This window comes from Osmia bicornis, chromosome 15 (assembly GCF_907164935.1).
Source record: "Osmia bicornis bicornis chromosome 15, iOsmBic2.1, whole genome shotgun sequence".
NCBI classification, from domain to species: Eukaryota; Metazoa; Arthropoda; class Insecta; order Hymenoptera; family Megachilidae; genus Osmia; species Osmia bicornis.
The window spans coordinates 1,125,168-1,146,436 of record NC_060230.1 but is presented as its reverse complement, the minus strand read 5'-3'; the positions used below and the strand labels follow the sequence as shown (position 1 = coordinate 1,146,436).

The 21,269-nt window shown below is 42.1% G+C and overlaps 1 protein-coding gene across 2 annotated transcripts in view; it reads right to left on the bottom strand.

Moving 5' to 3' along the window:
* LOC114872923 overlaps positions 1-21,269 on the bottom strand; it is a 63,396-nt gene that overhangs the window by 32,933 nt on the left and 9,194 nt on the right. The window contains exons 1-2 of one of the 2 annotated variants that reach the window (XM_029180677.2): positions 19,321-19,535; positions 3,960-3,991 (exon numbers count right to left, since the gene is read on the bottom strand). The gene's annotated coding sequence lies outside the window, so the exon portion shown is untranslated. Of the gene's footprint in view, positions 1-3,959; positions 3,992-19,320; positions 19,536-21,269 lie in introns of those variants that run through there. The other variant, XM_029180678.2, reaches the window with a different exon arrangement.

The following is a 21,269-nucleotide window of genomic DNA, read 5'->3' as shown; positions in this document are numbered from 1 at the left end:
GCCCTCTTATAAGCCGTTCCCTATGCTTCTACTTTAATCTTTCTCGTTAATTCTAGACCACGTTTCCCATCGCGTTCGTGTACTTTCCGGCAGTCACGATGATGTCGAATCGACGTTTAAAGCACAATCTTAGACACCTGCGTGGCAGCCGCGTAATTGGAGAATTAATTAACCAGCCAAGCTACTGGAGGTGAAGAGCAAAGTTGTCCCTCCGAAGCGAACTACGAATTCCGTTTGCTATTCCAGGCGTGCGATCAATTCGAAGCGGATTCGAGAGGATCGAGGCGAGATCGACGTACGTGACTGTTACGGAACAACGAGGGACGATTAAGTTATAAGGAATAGTTATTTCGAGTTAATCGAAATATTTATCTTATTATTATTACCGATGCAAATGTGCTCTCTATTAATGACGCAATATTAAATGTTATTTGGATGGGACTGCATGCACCGATGGGTTAATCTCTAATTAATATTTCGAGCACGCTTCGCAACCCGCCGCGCGTAAACCAACCGCACAGCCTTCTCGTTATTGAATTCTTTTCCTCTCGACTATGCTTCAAATTTTTTTCCAGGCTGAACCTCGTGTTTTCCAGGAACGCTATTCAAATATCCGACAATGTTACGCTAGGAATTCGTGAAAATTAAGTTTCATCTGATCGAGATTCTGGCGGAAAGAAAATTGCTTACTCGGAGAAGTTGTATCCTCTGTTGACCTTCCAATTAATTGTACTACACGCCACTGTTTCACCCTTTAATCCTGATTCGTAGTGTCTCAGGAGCTTAGTAACTCGGCCCAACGTCCTCGAATCACCGTGTTTAACGTAATCACCCACTAGCTTGGAACCGTTGCGTTGTAACGTGGTTTTCACGTTAATTTCACGACCTCTCCGCCTCTAATGTCTCGTATCCCGGTTCACGCTTTCCTTCGTACACCCACACCCTCGAAATTCGACGACCGGAAGATGCACGGATCCACGGGATTCCTTCGTGTTCTTCCAAGGCTCTACTTAAGAACATTGCATTTTTTAAATCTTGAATTTCAACTACCATTTTTAGCATTATAAAACACGAGTGTCTTGATTAACATTCTAGGTCAGACGTTTCCAAAATAAACGACCTAATTACCTGGAAAAATAGCCGGGAAAGAAGAAACTCAACTCTGTTCAACTCGGCCCATAGTATTCAATGTGGACAAAAATCAGAGTAGTTATGGTTGGATTTTCATCTAATCATTATGGAAAATATTAAGAATTAAAGAAAAATAATATTGTAAGCGAGAACGTCGAAGGGAAGGTTGATTTGCGAATTTTCAAGAGGGATATTCGAAATCCTCTGCAAGTTTGCGCTTATTAATACGCTGGAAACCTAAATCCTGAAGTGTGCCACTCGAACACAGAGAATTTCAACCGTAACTTGAAGAGCGTTCGACAGCCACTCGACAAACTTTAGCTAATTCCTTGGCTCGATTTTCCGCAGGATAGCCGCCTGATCCTTGCTATTAACCGGATAATAAGGATCCGATTGGAAACGAGCGATTCCGTTGGGAAATCGTGGAAAGTATGCGTTACGAGATTGTTACGAGAACTATATGTTCCACTTCTATTGGATTTTAATGGTATCAGGATCTAAACTGATCGAGTTTCAATAGCGAGAAAATTGAAATTTATATTCATGGCATTCAATTTAAACCTCGAAGTCTGAAGAAAATTAACGCATAAATCCCTCGTCGATATTTTAAATACAAAATAGCTGATGACAAAATAGTGAAACTTTTGCGTTATTCAGAATATATGAAGTTTGATGAAATTTCCCGGCACAAAAGTGACTCTAACGAAAAAAGTAAGGTTGTAAATTTAATCGATAGCTGTTCGAAACAAATCCGAAACGGTATCGATAGTGTACGCAGTAAAAGCCACTCGGCAGACCAAGAACCGACGAGATCGAGGATAATTGTTCGTAGTTTCGAGCAGTTTCAACAATTCATCGACCACCGAATCGATTCGTCCAGTTAGCCAGATCCGGTTAATTCAATTTCAGCCTCCTCTTCTCCCGCCTCGATGCTTCTTTTATCATTTACCTGAAATATTCAGTGAGACGTCTCGAATTCGTTATAGAATTTCGTGGAGACGATCCGTGTCTCTTTATCGATCGAAACGCGAAATCGAGGATAACAGAAGAGGAAGGATCTTGGAAGTTGCGAGGACTGATGAATAATTCATTTTAAAACACGACCGAATTCTCTCGAACTTTATCACGAGCAACCAGGTATTTGTAATTGATTTTCTTTTCATCGAAAAAATGGCGGTTGCTAAAAGAATCCAAAAATAGTCAAGTTTAAACATCCTTTGGATACTTTCTATATAAGCTGAGCGTAATTGAAGTAACCGGAACAACTCGAGAAGGAAACTTGGCTTCTTATGACTGGACGAGCTTAATTTTGAAATTGGAACTGTTCGGAAGTCTCGGGAAGAACAATACAGACCTCAGAAAGCTAGAACTCTGTTCGGAGTCTGGTAACAGAGCCTCTGGCTTACTGTTCCCTGATTTTGCTGCAAATAGACTATTTCTTGAAAATTACGTTCAGTTTTATTGTTAGTAGATAGCAAAGATTCGTATAGATACATGCAATTTGAAAAAATTAACGAAGTCTTAAAGCTGAGAAGCCAAGTACCGTGGGATCTCACGAAATATTAATTGTACTATTTCCTAAGTTATTTATAGGAGTTCTAAAGTACCACAGAAGAAATATATAAGATCCTAAGTAAAATTGAGTCGAGCGTAGAAAGTTGAACGGATGCGGAAGAAGCGCGATGGAAAAAGGTATCGAACAAGAAGTTTCCTCTTTTGGTATTGAGAAAAAAAAAAAGTTCTAGAAACTTGGCAAGGAACGGGTGTGAAGTTAATAAAGTTCCCAAGGATATTAGATTGCGGATAAGTTTCTTTCGCGCAGCGAGCAAAGAATCTCTAATTCGTTCGAGAACGTTCACCGACTTCCGGTTTATTTCGGTACGGGAATTACGAAATTCCAGGTATCCATTTCACGGGCCTTAATTAAACAACACTTTCCACTCAACTCTACCTCTCTTACCTCCTCGTATATCCATCGTTAATTATATTCTAATTACTCTAAAACGAATTTAAAACCCGGCAGTAAATCTGAAAATTTATTTTAAATTTAACTTTCATACGCGAGTAAATTGAAATAATACGTAAGAATTAGAAATTTTGTTCTTCCATTCGAGTTTAATGATCGACTTTCCAATTTCATTTCATCATCGATGTTGAACGAGCGATAGCTACTTCAACGTTTCGTGTTACGCGGCAACTTCCGCGGGAAATTTCTTCGTAAACTTTCATCCGTTCCTCTGTTAATAATTCAATAGTCTTTGTTCCGTCGTTGCCGAAGAATTTTCCTTTATTTTCGTCCTTGGAATACTTCAGCTGCAATATAACTCTCTCGAGTTTCGCTCTTTTTCTTTTTAACTTCTTCATCGAAGCTTCTTCACGGATCCTTTCCATCCGTGCTTACCGCGCGAGAAACGAATCGCAGGTGAAAAATTGATCAAAATATAAAGCGTTGAGAGAAATTTTTATATTCTAAAATTTAAACTTTTATTTTTCACTTCCACGATTCACCCAGCTCCGATGTTCGACACAACAATTGCTCCAGCGACGCGTTGCGAATGATATGATACGATACGATACGTTATGCAAGCATTCTCGCGCACAATGTAAACGCCGAACGAGCAACGTGAAAATAACGCGATCGTCGATTGATCGTGTTTGAAACGGCGATTGGGAATCGATAATCGGATCCAGCCTCGGATAACAAGCTACTCGTGCGTTACACGAATATGCGATCAACCCTTTACGTTCCACGATAATCGCAACATATGTGGATCAGATAGACGGCTATTAATCCGATCAGATATGTATTATTCAATCATTTTTCTTACCTTATTGCAGGCTGGACGATGGGAACGATTATCTGAAACAGAAAAAAATTGTTCCTATCAGTATCATTTTTGGAATAAGGTAAAGGTACCAATAATTGACCATTTATCAGGAAAACTCAAAATCGCGACTTTTCACCTAAAATCATTCTATTACTAGTCACGTTCGTAGAATGTTTTTTTTCTTTTTAACTTCTTTTTCGTTTCGTGAATAAAAGTTCTTGAGAAAAAAATCTGCGTATATGTAGACTGGTTAAATATATCAAGTGATATATGTGCATCGCGCAGACGGGAATACACGTTTATTCGATCGTTACTCGAATGGAAGTCCTGTTAGCGAGCATCCATTCCGATCCATCTACTTCAAATTCAGCGAGGCTCGCGAGTACACCGCTTTTCGCTTTGCGCGACGACGCGTCGAGCGTCGGGACGCCGCAGCAACAGTCGTCGCGAACAAGAGCAGCGTGTATTCGCTCGTTGGAAAACGGAAAATCGACTTCTCTCATTGTTCGAATGAATTTTTCTACGACCGGAAAGTGTGTTATTGTTCGCGTGAGTCAACGAAACGTTGAAAATTCTTTTTCAACAGACAATTTCCACCCATTTTCCTGACAATTATTCCTAAGGAATAACTAATTTAAAATTATATTTAAAATCATTTAATTTTAATAAAAAATTGATATAAGTGCCATTACCATAAACACTGTTATCCCACGTCACATCCTAAATGGGGTTGTTTGTAATTATAAAATGAAACGTTATTATAGAGTCACGGTGAAGTTACCGGAGCAAGAATCAATGCGAACGACATAAACGTTATCAAGGAACGATCAGTGGGTAAAAAGGGACGGGATTTGAACGCGTCGCTCGTTCCACAACGCAAGCTCGAAAACTCCATTACGTGAAATTTCCTTGAACGACGGACCAGCATCGGCAAAGTAACTCGGCCGTTGTTCCCGTTAATAATTATCGATCGTTCGTGTCAGAAGTTAAACGAGTAGCCTGCGAAGTTCCCTTTGTGAGCTGCACCCGTGCTCGGCCAATCGGATCAGCCCGATTGCACACCCCTTTCGTGCCACGATGAATATTTATTTGCTCGAACAACAGTTCGATTCATTCGCGCGTTATCTTCTTCCCTCGGCTCCAGAACGATTAATCCTACCCTCGCGATACCGCACGAGGTTCCCTAGGAATCTGCCACCGGGATATCTCTCGAATAACGAAATTTCATTTTTCCATCTTCCTTCTTCTTTTTTTTTTTCTCCCCCGTAGCCCGTACGTGCCGTTTAACGAGCAAGGGAAATATTAATTTTCCGCCGGATGAAAGGCTCGCTTTGTGCAAGCGTTGAATAACAGAAACCGAGCTTCGGATAGATTCAGTTTTCTACCTCCGGTTTTTCGGACCGGACGAACGGATTTGAAATTGCAAACGAGTCAACGCAGAGAGGAACCTGCAATTTTCTATATTCTATTTTTTAATCTAAACGAAATTGAATGTTCCACAAATATTTGCCGACATCTGATACTTTCCGAAGAATAAAAATTCAATATAATTGCAAGACAGATGCTTTCCCACGGAATTCGTTCATGATAGGTGGCTTGTGGTGAGAAAGGAACGAACCAGGTTCGTTTGGTTGCTGGTTTAGAATCGTCAAACGTAACCGACTCTCACAGGAAGGTAATATCCACGGATGACCTGACGGTGAAGGATTCGCTTGATATCTGGACGAGGAAGAGAGAGAGAAATATTCGTGGTCGGTGCTTTGAAGGTTTGCAAGTCTATTACGATCAAGAACCGGCGAGCGGAAGGCAAACTCGCTAAGTTTCCGCTCGTATCTCGTTGTTCGCGCACGAGAAGTCGCTGGCTCGATGCACCTGGCCCTTTCCACACCGCAGAATTGATCCTGCTACCAAATATCCACCAGAGTCCTGCGTTATTAGTTGCTTCCGCGGGGACATCGATTTCTCTCCGGTGTATTTTCGGCGCACCTAGCTACACCGGTATTGCGACTCGTTTATCACACCACTGCTCGCTCCACTTCACTTTGGCCCGGGTTAAATTATTCCCTTTCTTTTCTATATTTCACTAATATTTCAAGGAACTATATTTTTCTCCTCCTGGCACGGTTCCGATAACTTGGGCCCCTTGATTTCACGATGGTTTCTGATAGTATTTTTTGGGATTGTTTAGCATAAAAGAATCTAACGAAGCCTCTCGATAGAATCCTCTTATCGATCGACGAAAGCGTCGAAAGAAAGGGAAGAAAAATAAATCCTCAAGGTTCGAGCAAATCCATCGACATGGGTTCTTCTTCGGGCATACAATGAAATTCGTGCATTTTCAAAAACCTCCTTTTCTTCCTGTCGATTCTGTCAACTTCGTTGACGTTGACTAACGAGCTCCCATCTATCCTCCAAGTCAGAAGCAGTAGCAGAGATCCTGAATTCTGCCCCGAATTGTCTTCTCCGCTTTCGTCTTCCATTCACCTTAGACGGAGGAAGAAAAATAGGCGAGGATAACACGAGAATAACGTATGCTAATTCCTCTTTGGATCTCTGCCACGTAACGTGAAATCATCCCTTCTTCGACTACGAATGCATCGTTCCTTTTCTCATTGAATTTCTAATTCCACCTCTCTTCCATTCCATTCAGAGTTCGTTTGTTTACTTGAAAAAATCCTGATCCGATATGAAAACGTGTTAATTTACTTTCTCGCCTTCGATGGAATCCTTTGTTCGGCTCGTTTCTTTCAGCTCGCCCTGCTGACACGATTTGCAAACTCGCCCGTCTACCTTGAGTGGAAAAGCGGCCGCGTCTCTGTTGATGAATTGATTTTCCTTCCGAAAGACGCGATAACAAGTACGAGATTGCAACAGCCACGTCGCTCCACCGCCTTGTTGCGAATATCGATAAACGACGTTGACGAGGAAACTAAGAGAGCGCCTCTAGCGATCAACCCTACCGAGCAACATTCCTCCTAATTTCCTCTTTCCGCGAAAGCCTTGTCACACGTCACTTCTCAGATCGGATGAAATTCTGAAATTTTATCGTTATCACTCGAGACGGTATACTTTCGGAATTTTTCTTCGATATATCACCCCGGTTTAATGTAATTACCGGCTCGGTTATCGTTCGATAATAAAAACTCGGAGGTTTTATTCTCGCCAACGAATTCAAACGATTCTCGTAAAAATCGAGCAATCGTCAACGCGGGGGCTTTTTCAATTCGGCAAATATTTGTTTATAAGCGAAAATCGACCAGCGCGCCTAGATCCTCGGTGTAAACGAAAATATTGTATCTACCGGTGAAACCGATCGGAAAGCTCGACGAACGTTATCCATAATAAAAAGGGAGAAACAAGGAGATTGTTGTTCCATCGTAGAAATATTTGATGGGAGTAATAAAAATTCGATGGAACAGAATGAAACGTCGAGCTTCTCGAAAATTGATCGTCTTCGGGAGCTGTCCACGTTAATCTCACGCGCCCTATTTCATTTTTCGATGAATATCTTCTGCTCTATTTGTCTCGACACGTTAAAACTCGAATTACTTTTTACCTGGAAGCGCGCTTTCGCGAAATGGAACTCGGTGTACCGAATATTCTACCGAACAATCGCGAGAAAGCCGGTTGTTTCGCTCGTGTGCATTCTTTCGGAGTCGCAGCGAGGTAAGAGAGAAGCGTTATTAACGAAACGATCCAACGTCTGCCGTTTCCTTTCCTCGGAGACAAGGATCTTTCCGGGATAAAAGTAGGTCGAACCTTCGAGCCGGAAAAGCGTGGAAGATACGCTCGACGATCTTTCCTCGTCTTTCCTGACCGTCTGTGAAGGTGAATCATGACTCTTTCGGGATCCCGTCGATTTCATCCACCCTCTCCACGGTCCGTGGAAAAAAAAGAAACGCGATGAAATTCCGACGAAACGTTGGATAACTAAACTTATCGCGAAAACAACGTTTGCCTCTGTGAAAAGGATATTTCTGAAATTTTCTTCTCTCAATGCTGCATCATCAACGCTCCGCTAACCGTGTTTCGTTTTATTTCCTTGGTTCGCAATTCTGTTCGGGGCGGAAACAACGCGTATACATCTCATCCAGGAACGTGTCCGAACCGTGCGAACATCGAAGGGGGATGTTAACGCGATTGCTAGGGCGTCCCAAACGTGGCAAAGTTTCTTCCGCAAAAAGCATCGCGACGCGACGGAGGATGCTCGTAAATCTTTCATCGTTCGCATGGAAACTCTGGATACCTCTTGGGGATGCAACGTGACCGCGATGGGTCCAGGGATTTCGGGCATCGATTCAATTCCGGAACGCAAATCGGATAGCCGTCAGGATTTGAAACAGAACCGCAAGTGCAGGTTTGCTTACCCTCCCCCCCTCCCCCCCGGTTCTTGTCAGCATGTTGACGTATCGCCATGGTGTAGGAAGCATGCCGGATATGCAAACGGCATTCGCGACGTGCATTTTCCAACGGACGTTCGTCGTTGCTGAACGTGGAAACGGATTTCTCACCCACCCCTCTATTCTTCAGCTTCGAGAAGAGTGGGTTAAATAAATTGGAAAATTTTATTCGAAAAGTAAATTCTGAAATTCAGCGACCCCTGATAATAAGTTCGCGATACGGGACGTTTATGTCCCGGCAGTAAAGTTTCGCGGAATTTCCTCCGATACAGAAGCGAATAGTTGGCTGCTTTGAAATAGAACAGACTATACGAGACTCGTTGTCCAAAAGGAGGCGCGTTTCTCGTATTTCCACGGAGAGTTCCTTTCATACAATATTACTGGAGAGGACGTTCCATTCGTCGTTGAAATACTATGCGACGAAAGTAATTCCTCTTTCATCCTGGTTTGTGCTCGAATAATTGAAAGGAATTGCCTTTCGAGAGAGGGGAGAAAAATAAAAGAACGGTAATACTTTGAACGTGGCGTTCTTACGGCAACACACCCTGTTTGTCAAACATCCTAGCAGGCGCCTGAAATATCCGTAGATTTCCTAGGGGAATTCGTCCGGCAAACACCTTCGGCTTCCGTGGCTTCTTTAAAACAGCTTTCGCAAAGAAAACTTCCCGGCAACTCGCCCTTGCCCCGAGATGGGGTGAATAAAAATTTTTCAATGCATCGTTTACTTCTTCGAAAGGTAAATATACATAAAGGGTCACGCATCTCCGATCCAAACGCCACCCTGACCTACCGCACGGAGGGGAGCACCCCGAGCAACTGCCCGCAAGAAAATAACGACCTCGAGGAAATTAGTATTTAACGAAGGAAATGAAAACACTTTGTTATGTGCGTGTGTTTATACAGAGTTTAGCCTTGAACTTGTAGGAAGAGGTTGAACACACGAGGCAAAAGATAATGGGTGCGCTTCTGTTTCGCGGTGATTTTTTTTTCCCCCCCTCGGTTAATAAGATGAAATTATATTTTACCACGGACGTTGGGAAAAAGGGTGAAGGTCAGGCTGGTGCGCAAATGCAAATGGTATGCAAATAACCTGAGCGGAAATAGCTGAGGCTGTGGGCTTCGCTTTGAACAGGTGACATCTCTCTGGCTCTCTTCTTTCCCATCCAAAGTGCTATCCATCTGTCTAGGAGGAAAGCTCTTTATCTTCGGGAAAGAGACGAGCAAGACGAGGAAACGAAAATGTTAATGTATCTTTCAGTGTGCTCGGAATAATTTCACCCTCGCCTTTTGCTATTTACTGCTAATTTCTCGCTACAAAACCGACGGACCTACGGAAGACACCGCTGCTTTCACCGTACACAATCTTCTCTTCCTTCCATTTTATTTGCAATCATTTTAATGCTCTCCCTTTTCTTAACGTTCCGCGTCTCGAGATACGGTTAAAGCAAGGGAAGAGCAGATGGAAGAAACGAAGGAGAGCTAATGCATCTTTAATGGCGCTTTGTAACGCACCGGAGAGGGAAAAGTTTTTCGCTCCAACCGAGTCGCCACAGACATTTTTATGACTGTATCTCGTGGAAAGTCTTCAACATCATCTCGCGGAGGATTATACGCGTGTAGCCCCCGTTGTAGCCCAAACAACGCCTTGGGGGATTTTTTTTTTTTTTTTCGTTTTCTCTTACAAGGGGGAGCAATTACGGAGAGACCCCCGACCGTGTGAAAATTCTGGTTATTTATTTCCTCGAGAATACCTTACACAAGTTTTTTAATCCTCTTAAAACAGACACTCGTTTTATATTTTGAATTATGGACAATTTAACTTTCTTTTTCTATTCTCGCTCCAAGGGTGAAATTAATAAATTGTAGAAATAGGGATTGAAATAGCTTCTCTACAGATACAAAGGATCCGTCCGGATAGTCGGCGACGCACGATATTTAACCTTCCACCTTAGGGATTTAAGACTTTCAATACTCCTTTCACCAAAGTGTCAAGGCAGTGACTTAGAAATTTTTCACTTACTCAACTCACTTTTCCTTTACTATGTTTCCCTATAGATACGGAATACCCGTCCGCAGTGTCAGCGACGCTCCATATTTCACAGAGGAATTTCCCTTCGGATTGTCGATCCTTTCGCATTCTGCTTCTCTACAATCGGTTCCCTTTTCCTCCTGTCAGCTCGGTTATCGTCCTCCTTCCACCTCTACCAAGAGATTGACCCTTTTTAATAATGCACACCGGGACTCGTCCTCGTTCCTTCGTCCGACTTCACCAACCGACTTCGGAGAGAGAAGTTGCCTCTGGTTCGATACCGTCCCAAGGCGTCCTCCCCTTTTCAGACCGTTAATACCCTTTACAAGGCGAGAATTCACTTCGACCAGACCGATTACAACCTCCTAACTTATTCGAACTTGCGGTAACTTTCGTTAACTTCAAATTTCTACAGGAAAATTACTCCGTCCATGACTGAACGCCTTTCCGTGATAATAAGTGAGTTAAAGAAAATTGATATTTTACGTGAATTTCTTGTCAGAAACGCGATGAAAATTGGAAATTACGCGAAACGGGTTGAAAGGTGCTATTCGAAAGACAAAAAGCACCGTGAGATTCTTAATCGCGTTTCATCCATTTCGCGGACGCCAGCGGAAAAATTCATTCCACGTTCTTTTCGCGGGAAGAAAAAGCGACGACCAATGAGACAAGAGCTAACGAACCGTCCGATGGAAAAAAAACGATCGATCGATAATCAATTATCGGCTCTTCCTGTAATCAGTCAAATAACGAATAGCGAATATGCTAAGATGGTATAGGAATACGCGCTTGTACATTCAAATATTGTAAAGAACAAGATAACGCAAAACTTGTTTTATCTGAAAGAATATACAAATATCTGGAAGCTAACAATTTCAATTTCAACAAATCATATCCGTTATTCTCTGTTTCTTCGTCGACAGATTACAAGTGACAAAAAGATCAGACCTTCCAGAAGAAGAAACAATATGCGAGACACGGGGTACAAGAAACTCCTCCGTAAATCAGCGAATTTACTATAGGGACAAAAAGAAGACACAGCAGCGTGCAAAGGACACGGATTTCTTGTCGGTAAGGAGTTTGCTAACGAAGCGGACTAGTTTCCTCGAATCGTCTCGAAAAGCAACGTTTCACCCGGCGAAAGCTTGCCAACTGTCGAGCACAAAGAGCCTTGTAAACAAGCTTCATTCATTTGCTACGTCATTTTCTTGCCTGATAAATACTCTGCTTGTCACCAGGAACGAGTACTAACAAACTTCGATTCCTATTTAACCAGTCAACTGCGTTCGACGTGTACGTCTTAGCTTGATTTTAATTACGTACCGTACGTTAATTCCGCAGTTAATCGGTTCAATCATATTTTTCTGTTTGCAAATTTAAGTGCTACAATCACGTCCGTTGCAAAATTAAGAACAATTCGAAGCTCTTTCTTTGCAAGTTACCGTTCTGACGAGTTTTGTCGCAGATTTACAGAAGCTTCCGTCTGCACGCAAAATTGCATCTGGCACGATCAGCGTGAAATAAATACGGGACTCGTGTATACACAGAGTGCGGAGCAACAGAGAGAGGATCATGAATAGCGGGACAGCTATCTTGAAATTTACATTCGCAAACTATTTCCTCGTATATTTGCCGAGCTTTCCAGGTCATCGAGTTTGCAGAATCGATGTTCCCACCGATTCGACGTCCACGATTTCGTTCTACCGTTCTATCTCGTACGAAACATCGAAAAAATCTTCCTGTCGGGATCCTGTAGGGACGATGAAACGACGCGTCTTCCAAGGGATTCAATCCCGACGAACACCTATTTCGAGGGATTCGATGTTCACGGTGAAAGAAAAAAGCGATCACCGTGAAACGAGGAGACAGAGAAGCATGAAAATGAACCGAGACTGTCGCGACTTTTGCCATTTTGCTAGCGCGCAGCAACAGGTATTCTCGTTTCAAAAGAAACAGAGAAGCGCATCGATAATTGCCGATACTCAAATCCGTTCGCAACCGAATTTACGAGAAATCGTAACGGCTCGAAAAGATCTTCAGATATGAACCGGCTCGTTCGAAACGAATTAATACATTTATGTAACCTGTTGATTTTCCTGATTTTCCTGATTTTCCTATTGATTTCAAATGCATCCACTATCGTTGTGTAGAAAATAAACTTTCTTTTATAGTTTGGTATGTATCATCTTACCCTACCGGCGGAAATTACGATTCGACGATATTTTCTAACACCTGCGAGCAGTTATCATGAAATACAGTTAACGATGCAATTAACTCTAATTGCACGGAAAATGCGTGCCCGCCCACAATCGTACCGGATAACCGTGTTACGTGCACGAGGAAAATTGTGTTCCCGCTGTTGGAATTTCCATCTGATCATATAATTCGAGTTGTTTAATTAACACCTGTCTCGCTATGTTTCCGATCGAATCCTTTCGCGAATTGGCTAGAAATATTTTCTCAACACCCGTTCGCGACTCGAACTTTTGAAAAATGATATTGTTCGAAGGATTTTAGTCGTAAATCTTCTGTCGGACACCGTTGGTCACGCTTCGTCAGTAGAGCAGCTAATTCATCATATCTCGAATATAGCACCTTCGAGCGTGTATGTGTACCATACACGTTAAGTACGAACAGATAACGCGACGACAGGAATTGAAGAAAGTTTCGTAACGATACAGTTTGAATGATGAAGCCTGTTCCTGAGATGAACGTTGATTTATGATAATCCGTTAAAGATGCTACGCTTATGATACACCCTCGTGATTCATTACACCGTACGTACATTATTGTACGCATACATTTGCCTCCTCTTGTTTCCAGTGAAATGGAAAGAGCAATGAAAGTCAATCGCTTGGCGCCAAGCAGCCACTTTATAAAACGTCAATTTCCCTTCGATCTCATTACTTTCTGTCGATCCATCTTATTCCTTTCCTTCTTCTTCTTCTTTGGTTCTTTTATATACAAGTTAGGTGTAGTGGAAATTCGGGTTCTTTCAAAAGAATATTCAGAAAAGAAGAGCGATCGATCAGAGTACTGGAATTTACGCGAAGGATTCGGTTTGCGGTTCAAGTTCCTGTGTCAAACGGAATTGCCTAAATCGAGGATCGTAACGTACCGAAGACGTAACAATCTGGAACGGGGTTAAGCGTTCCATTTCCGGATGACGCGATGTGTAACTCACCTTAAGCCGCGCCACCGGCTTCATTAAGCGCTCTTGTAACTAGAAGTTAGTTACTTGGCAATATGAAAATTGGGGAACGAATTTGCTCGTGGGTTAAATTAAACCAGACGGTTGCTAGAATTATTGCGAGTCCGTGGACGAAATAAGCGGTGCGATCTTACTTTCCGGAAGGTCGGCGACGCACGGTTAATAACACAGTGGCTTATGTAAGTTCGTAAAAAAGTATGATGCTACCGATTTCCTAGGAGTATGATACGCATTTTATCATAAATACAGATCTAATTATCCGTTCTCAAGGCAACCTGTATATCGGAGATTCGGTACAACGAAGGTAAGTTCCATCAGCGAGAACATGTTCCGAGATTAACACGGCCGGGAAAGGTAGTGGTATTTGGAAGCGGGTAATTGGAACAAGACATTGTCATTAAAGGAGGAACACGATCATCGATTTACTATACCGACTTAACGCACGCCATAGCGAAATTTACATCATCAGGATTTCCATGATTTTCCATCATATTTCCCGGATACTCTCGCGGTGTAAAACAAGAATTATCACAGAACTTTCAACCGGATTATTTTGTAGATTTCTACCGAGTTGTGAAACGGATTCGTCTGATAATCGGCTTTAAAGAGAGGATTGCTCTTTCAATTAGCTTCGCAAAGCTTTCGAGAGAAGTATTAGTGGAAATTCGAAAGGGAGTCGGGTTCTCTTGAAAAAGAGAAATTCTATTTTCAATATTTCGAGAGAACTTTATATATTACCTTTGACTTCGTTAAAGTTTCATGAAACACGGCGGGTCGAATATTTATGAAGCAGCCGTTCGATGGAACGTCTGATTATTACGCGATGCGAACTGAATCTTGCTTAATTATGTAGTCCGGAAGTCTGTTCTCGGGAGGAGCAAGCCGATTTCCGTTTCATTTGCCAGTCTAAAATGTTCGCTCGAAGCGTCAAGCGACTCGCTGCTCAAACGACCGATGCATTCTAAGCAGTTGTTTGCTCCACGATCGCTCATCGTGCAACAAGTACTCACAGTCGCTAGTCGGCCGAAATTTTCACTGAAATTCACGAAATTCTACCTTTTCCCACGGATATTTGCTCGCCACTTTGACTTTTAAACAAAGCAACATAGTAGATAGAAGAAGAGAAAAATTTTTATTTCCTTTCATTGCAGAATGTCGATGAAAGCAACGGCAATCGCATCGAATGATTGGAAGTTGTTGCTCGCCCCGATCATAAAACCGCTTCGAACAGCCATATTTTTAGGGCAATTGATACGAAGGGGAAGTTTTCGAACGACCCCTTCGAGACTTGTTGCTCTCTTAATCGCTAAAAATACTCTCGGCTTCTTGTCTCGCTCCTTTCCACCACGATAACCTTCGTTTCAACGAACTTTCTTCCTATCATCGATTTCTAACCCTTTCCCTTCTGACGTCCATGATTTCGAAATCAAGCGTTAAACAGGCTGATGTGTATTTTAACCCTCGGGATTGTAAATTAGAATCGCTTGGAAAATGAAATATTCTGAAGAGAAAATGCTTGAAATAAATGTACCCCCGGATAAAGGAAGTCAAGAGTTCTTTCCCCTGTTTCTACCTCGTTTCTTTTCTTGTTATCCTTGCAAAAATTCTGCGACACTGGAAGGGTAGCAAAAGTTTCTTCGAAAAGCATCGAACACTGCGTCGAGAATCATTGACTCGATAAATAAAACAGTTTCAAAATTAGTTCCCTTCGTTTCTGCCGGTGTTCGCCTTTCTTTTTTGCAAATCAACTCGACTGAAACTTTAATTAAACCGCTTTGTTAGTCAGACGGAGTTAGATGAGCTTCGGTAATTTTGATAGGGCTGAGCGAAACATAATTCAACGAGTTAAAGGGTTTCAAAACTTTTACGACCTCGAAACTTTTTCCGTCGTATTTGTCGTAATACTTTTTCATTTCCCTCGAACCTTATTTCTTTTTCTATTTCGATAATGATCGGCAATAAAGCGGGAAGAAGCTCTCGCGGATGATCGTCGCGTTCGTAATGGCAGGGGAATATCTTCGTGGGATGCGATAAAAAGCGCGAGTGTCGATAAAATGAGCGACGAGACAGGAATATTCACCGATTCGTTATGTCTTCTCTTCGGTAAGAGGCTTTTCCGAATTACCCTTCGAAAGTAAGAAATAAAATAAGGTGCCGTTTAACGGGGTAAAAAATAAAAGTGAATATCGAGCCTCTGGTAAAATGATTTACGGTGCTTCAGGACCGAAACGAAATTCGGGAATTTACTCTGGTCCCACGAGCCTCGAGGGAATTTCATTTCTGAGAAGTAACGGCCACGGAATTACGAGGAGCAAACTAATTATCCGACCCGACGACGCTTTCCGCTATGTAAATACAAAGTATCCGACTGGAACACCGACGAATTTCCTTTTTCACCAAACTTTTCCAAATTTCCATATTTCCCATTCGAGTTTCTCACGCTCGAAAAGCTTCGACATCCTACACTACGAACTTCCTGTTTACTCTTGGGATAACTGACGACTGTTCCCGGTGAAATCTTGCAGTTTAAAAAAAAAATGGTAAGTTAAAGGGTTAAATAGGGTGAAAATTGAAAGATCGATTGCATCGTTTGTTTTTACGATGTTCAACCACGATGATACGGATCGATGCGAATCAATCTTCCTGTCCACGAGATAGTCATTCGATGATGTTACCCGAACGAATCGGACGGTCGTTAATCATAATTCCGATGAAACGGAATCCATAAATCATCAGGATTTTTCGTCGACGCATCAATGAAAAAGTCTGCTCGCCCATTTCTCGGAATACCGATCAACGAACGTCTGCTTTTGGATAATAAACGAGGAAGGAGTTATTTCTAATCATTTTCTCTGTTAGAACTTTTGTTCTTTTTGTTATCGGTAGCCCTGATTAGGTTGGCAAAAGTAAAAGAAGCAAAGGAAGAATCTAAATGAGAAACGGGTTAAATTAGTATATTAATAAACTTTGTTCGAGTATAGCAGACGCAAAGGGATGGACTTTCATGTGTTACAGTCGTTTATACAGAAATGATTAAACTCTATGGTGATATTCGGAGAAGAGACTCGAAGACTCGGTATCATCTCTATAGGAAGCGTCGTAAAATTTCTGCTGATCCGAATCGAACAGAATAGAAGAGAAATCGAACAGAGTTTCCTAAACTTGCTATTTTTCCGTTCAATCCGTTCCGCAATTCAAGATGGGTGGTGCAAAGCAATAAATCTCGGCGAAGGTGGAAAGAAGAAGAAGGAAGGAATCGAGTTGATTGGCGAGGGTTAACGTAAAGCTAGTTCCAGGTGATACGTGTCGGGAATACGATTTAACAAAACGATAAAATAACTTAGTGAACTTTATATCCCGTCAAAAGTGTCGATTACTTCTATTACGAGAAACTAAAATGGCTCTTGGGACAGCAGGAAATTAACAGCTAGCGAAAGGTATAAGAATAAATAACGTTTCTCAAAACTTTCAACGCGAACGAAATTCAAAACCTAGTTAAACTTTTCTTTAACCCGGTGCTAAGGGACATTTTCAAAAAAATTCTCTCGATAATTTAACTGATTTATTATTCTACGGGGACAGTTTCGAAGAAGAGATACGGCTCTCACTTGCGAAACTGCCGCGTCTGCTCTTTTTCCACAATTTTCTTATCCGGCCGACTAATAACCGTGGCGTCGGGACGTGGAAATTTATAGTGATCGTTAACTCGTGCATATTCGCTACGTTAGAATACAATTCCACGCAAGGGCAATTCCACTTTTCCAAAAGTGGAAAAGCCACGGATCTCTCGACCTACAATTCCTATAATATTTTTCGGTGAACCGAAAAAGAAGTCGAGAAAGGTTCCTCTGCGGTGCTAAGATAGCAAGGTAAGTTTATACAAGGAGTTGAGAATATTTTCTCATTCATGATTTCCTCCTTATCGTATATCCGAGGAGCACGATTCCGTATTTGCGATTATGTACTGTGTATCGTGGCATCGTAATAGTTCCCTAGATACCAGTTGTTCAAACAGCCTAGTTAGACGCAGTACGAATGACAGTAAACAGGGAACGACAGTGCTACAAGTCATGATCCTGTTTACAAATATAAACGGAGCTGCTTTGTACAGCCTGGAAGCCGTTCGGTTCACTCTCCGTTAGTCAAATAAACGCGTACGCGAGGAAACTTCAGCTTTTCCTTTTACTAACTTTACGTGTTTGGAAAAATCCCTATGTTCCTAGGGTATTCGGAATCACAGCGAAAAGTTTCCAAAGCTTGAAACTTTCGAGAGCCCCGACACTTTGTGGAACAGCTGCACACCTCTATGATTCTTGCCACCGAGGATCCTTGAAAACGAAACCCTCAATGAAAACTTTCGATCCTTTTTTTCTTTTTTTTTTTTTTTTGCAAACTTTGTACCGAGATTTTCGAAACACCTTGACCGAGAGAAATTGATATCCACGCCTTGAGTAATTACGATATAGCATTTGAAAAATTAATCCAACCAAATATGCTATAAACTTCGAGATACTTGTTGAACGTAGAGAACTGGTATTTTAATACTAGAACTATCAAACCAGTCAAAATGATTGGCTTTCAGTTTCTTATTTCAAATTATAAAGTTCTAGTGTTAAATACTTGTTAAACTCGAAAAAAAACATGGAAATTCCTGGAGATTATTTCCATATCAATGGGCTAGGTGAAAGAAAACCCTGGATGAGATTCCTCGAGGATTACCATAAATATTAGGGGTGTAGTTCGAGGTTGAGGTGTAAACGAGCTTTTCTAAGGTGGCGTGAAATTTTCTTTTCGCGAAAATTCGCAAATTAGATTTCGTTAGAGGCGGTTAGTCCTGATTTTACAGTAAACGTCAACGTGGTAATTAAAGCAGACCAAAAGCTCGATAGGATCGTCGAATGTGCGAGGGCTGATTCATTAACGGAATCGTGGATTACCGCGATAATTCCTTTCGGTTCCGTTGAATTTCAACGAATTACCGGCCAGTCAATGTATTAACAAACGTCATCGCGTAGCTCATTAGCCGTATCGTGAATAATCTTTCACGGTTCGCGACGCTACGAATCTATTTATAGGGAATTATGTGGGTGGCGTCAATGTTCAGCGTCCCTCTGACGCACCATCGCGGCGTCGCGCGATCGAACTTTTATCGATACTACGGATCGAACGTGATGCCACCTGATTAATAATCGCCATTCAACATAGATAAACAAAAGATTTCAATATACGAGTATATTGAATAGTATCAATATTTTCTAGAACACGATTGACCGTTTAAATATTTACAAATATACACGTTACGAAGGTGAAGAACATTTTAATTGCAAAAGTGAAAACGAGAGTAAATTACTAGGACGAGCTATAATTGAACACACGGTCGTTTAATTGTTCTTACTTTCGAAGTACGCTCGATCAATTATAGTTGTGAATTCAAAGGTGTAACTTTCATTCCACACAGCAATCGAGTTAATTGGAATGAATCTCTACTACTGAATAAAATGCAATTAGACGGTGTATCGTGCATAAATAAAATTACAAAATTTCTAAAAAAAAAAAATAAAAAAATAGAGGAGGATAGAGAAGCTAACTTTAAAATCAAAGAGCAGTGAGTTCACCTGGAAGAGGCCTCGCGCCATTACGGTGACGAAAAACTGCTCATTTCCCGTAGGAAGTATAAACAAATGAAAAGCCTGTTGCAGCAAATCGAGTCGAATCACGTACCTGTTACACGGCACTCTTCCGATCTGCCGTAAACTGAAGGATTCTATTCTCCTTGTTCCCGACGCTTCGCTTCGAGGTTCGTCAATGAGAGGTAAACACGAGCAGAGCGAACGCGTAGGTCGGGCGAACGAACGGTGATTGAAAGGTGAGTTGACCGGTTCGTGGTACGCGGTGCACTGGCGTACCGACGCGTCACGACGCCGCTCTAAACGGACGCCGGCGACTCGTCGCCTCTCGACCCGGCCGTACCAGGCCTTGCACCCTCTTCCGTACTCTTCTCCCCTGCCGCGATCGGATACTCCTCCCTCCTCGTCGCGGCGCAGGCGCGATACAAAGGGAGCGCAGGTAGGCGCCGCGACGAGCCTGTGAACCCTCTTTCTTGTAGCACGCTCGGACGTCGTCGCACCTACGCCGCTTCAACTCGCCGCGCCGGGAAACTGGATGGATGACGTAGGTCGCGGTGTGTGGGTGCACCACCGGCTTCATTGACGCGCCGCGACGCGACGTGTAAATTGCACGGGAATTGACGCAACTGTCCGCGTTATGGGGGAAAAATCATGGGGGTGAGTTGATTTCATAATTTTAGCTCCAAGTATGGTGCTCGTTCCAGGAAGGATAGTTTCACACTATCGTTATTACATGGGTACTTTGTTTAATTAATTACATTGTATTCAATTATTTTGTAATTCGAAGTTCAGTTGCTTCGTTCGATTAAATTACAATACAATTTGCAATTCTGCTCTCTTATTCTATTACAGTAAAATATCATTCGTTTTTACAATTGAAATACAATTACAAAGATACCATTTTGAATTTGACAAGAAACATAATCCTAAATAAACGAAAAGACATCCTCTCTATCCCATAAATCATCAGACGAAAGAAATGTAATTAACGAAACTCCTGGATATTGACCGACCACACGATTGATTATAAAAGTTACCCACGACGTTATCCGCCCCTCTCATAAACACTTCTAAATGGTAGCAAAGTCTCGTAATACCTGAAATCACCCGAAGGCGTTTACAACCGATCATAAACTTAACAAGAAGGGATTAACGTCGCGTTATGATTTGTGGAAGATTAGGTGTATCAACTGCTGGTTTTGGTCAATTAATCCTAACGCCAGATATCCATTTGGTATGGCTTGATTTGTCTTCTGCTTGAATTACGGACCGATTAAACCCGGTTACGACGTCGGGTTTGATATTGATAGCGTTAAATAAGCTGAAGTTTAATCGAATCAAAGCGATGCACCCCCAAAGTGATGGAAATTCTAAGGAAATATCATCGCTGAATATCTTTGACCTTTACGGGGGTGTCCAGAATGCGATGGCGTAAATATAGCTTACGATTGAAAGTTTCTCGAGGAAAATTGCTATAGCGGAAGGTTCTTAATTGAACGTCCCGGCATCGAGGGGCAGACACAAGCCATAATATCCTCTCCACTCTTCACCTTTTATTCGCGAAATTACATGTCTCACCGTTGGAAGATTGATAAATTCGCATTTTTATTAGAACAACCTAGCAACAAAAGCAAATGGTTTCATCCTCGGGAAAAGGGACAAAGACGTACTATTCGAAGAGAATTTCAACCGACACGTCGCGACGGGGTAAACCCGAATAGACCTAATTTTGCAGAACGCAAAGGAACACTTTGTCGAAAGTCTGCGGTTCTAAAGAACATCCGGTAAAGAAAGCGTTCGTGGATAAAACGAACAGGGTAGAACAAGGGGATGTAGAGGGATCCACGGGGATGAAGGTTAATACCTCCTTGGGATGTTATCTTTATCAGGGGATTTGCTGATATCGCGTGGAAAATGTCGTCGCGAGAACTGCGTCCACTCGTACCGGAGACCTGTAAATATTGTACGTCCCTCTTGAAACTTCAAATCTCCTGAGAGGGTTAAACGTGCCCTGTTTGGCGTACCGCGGACTTTCGTCGTTAC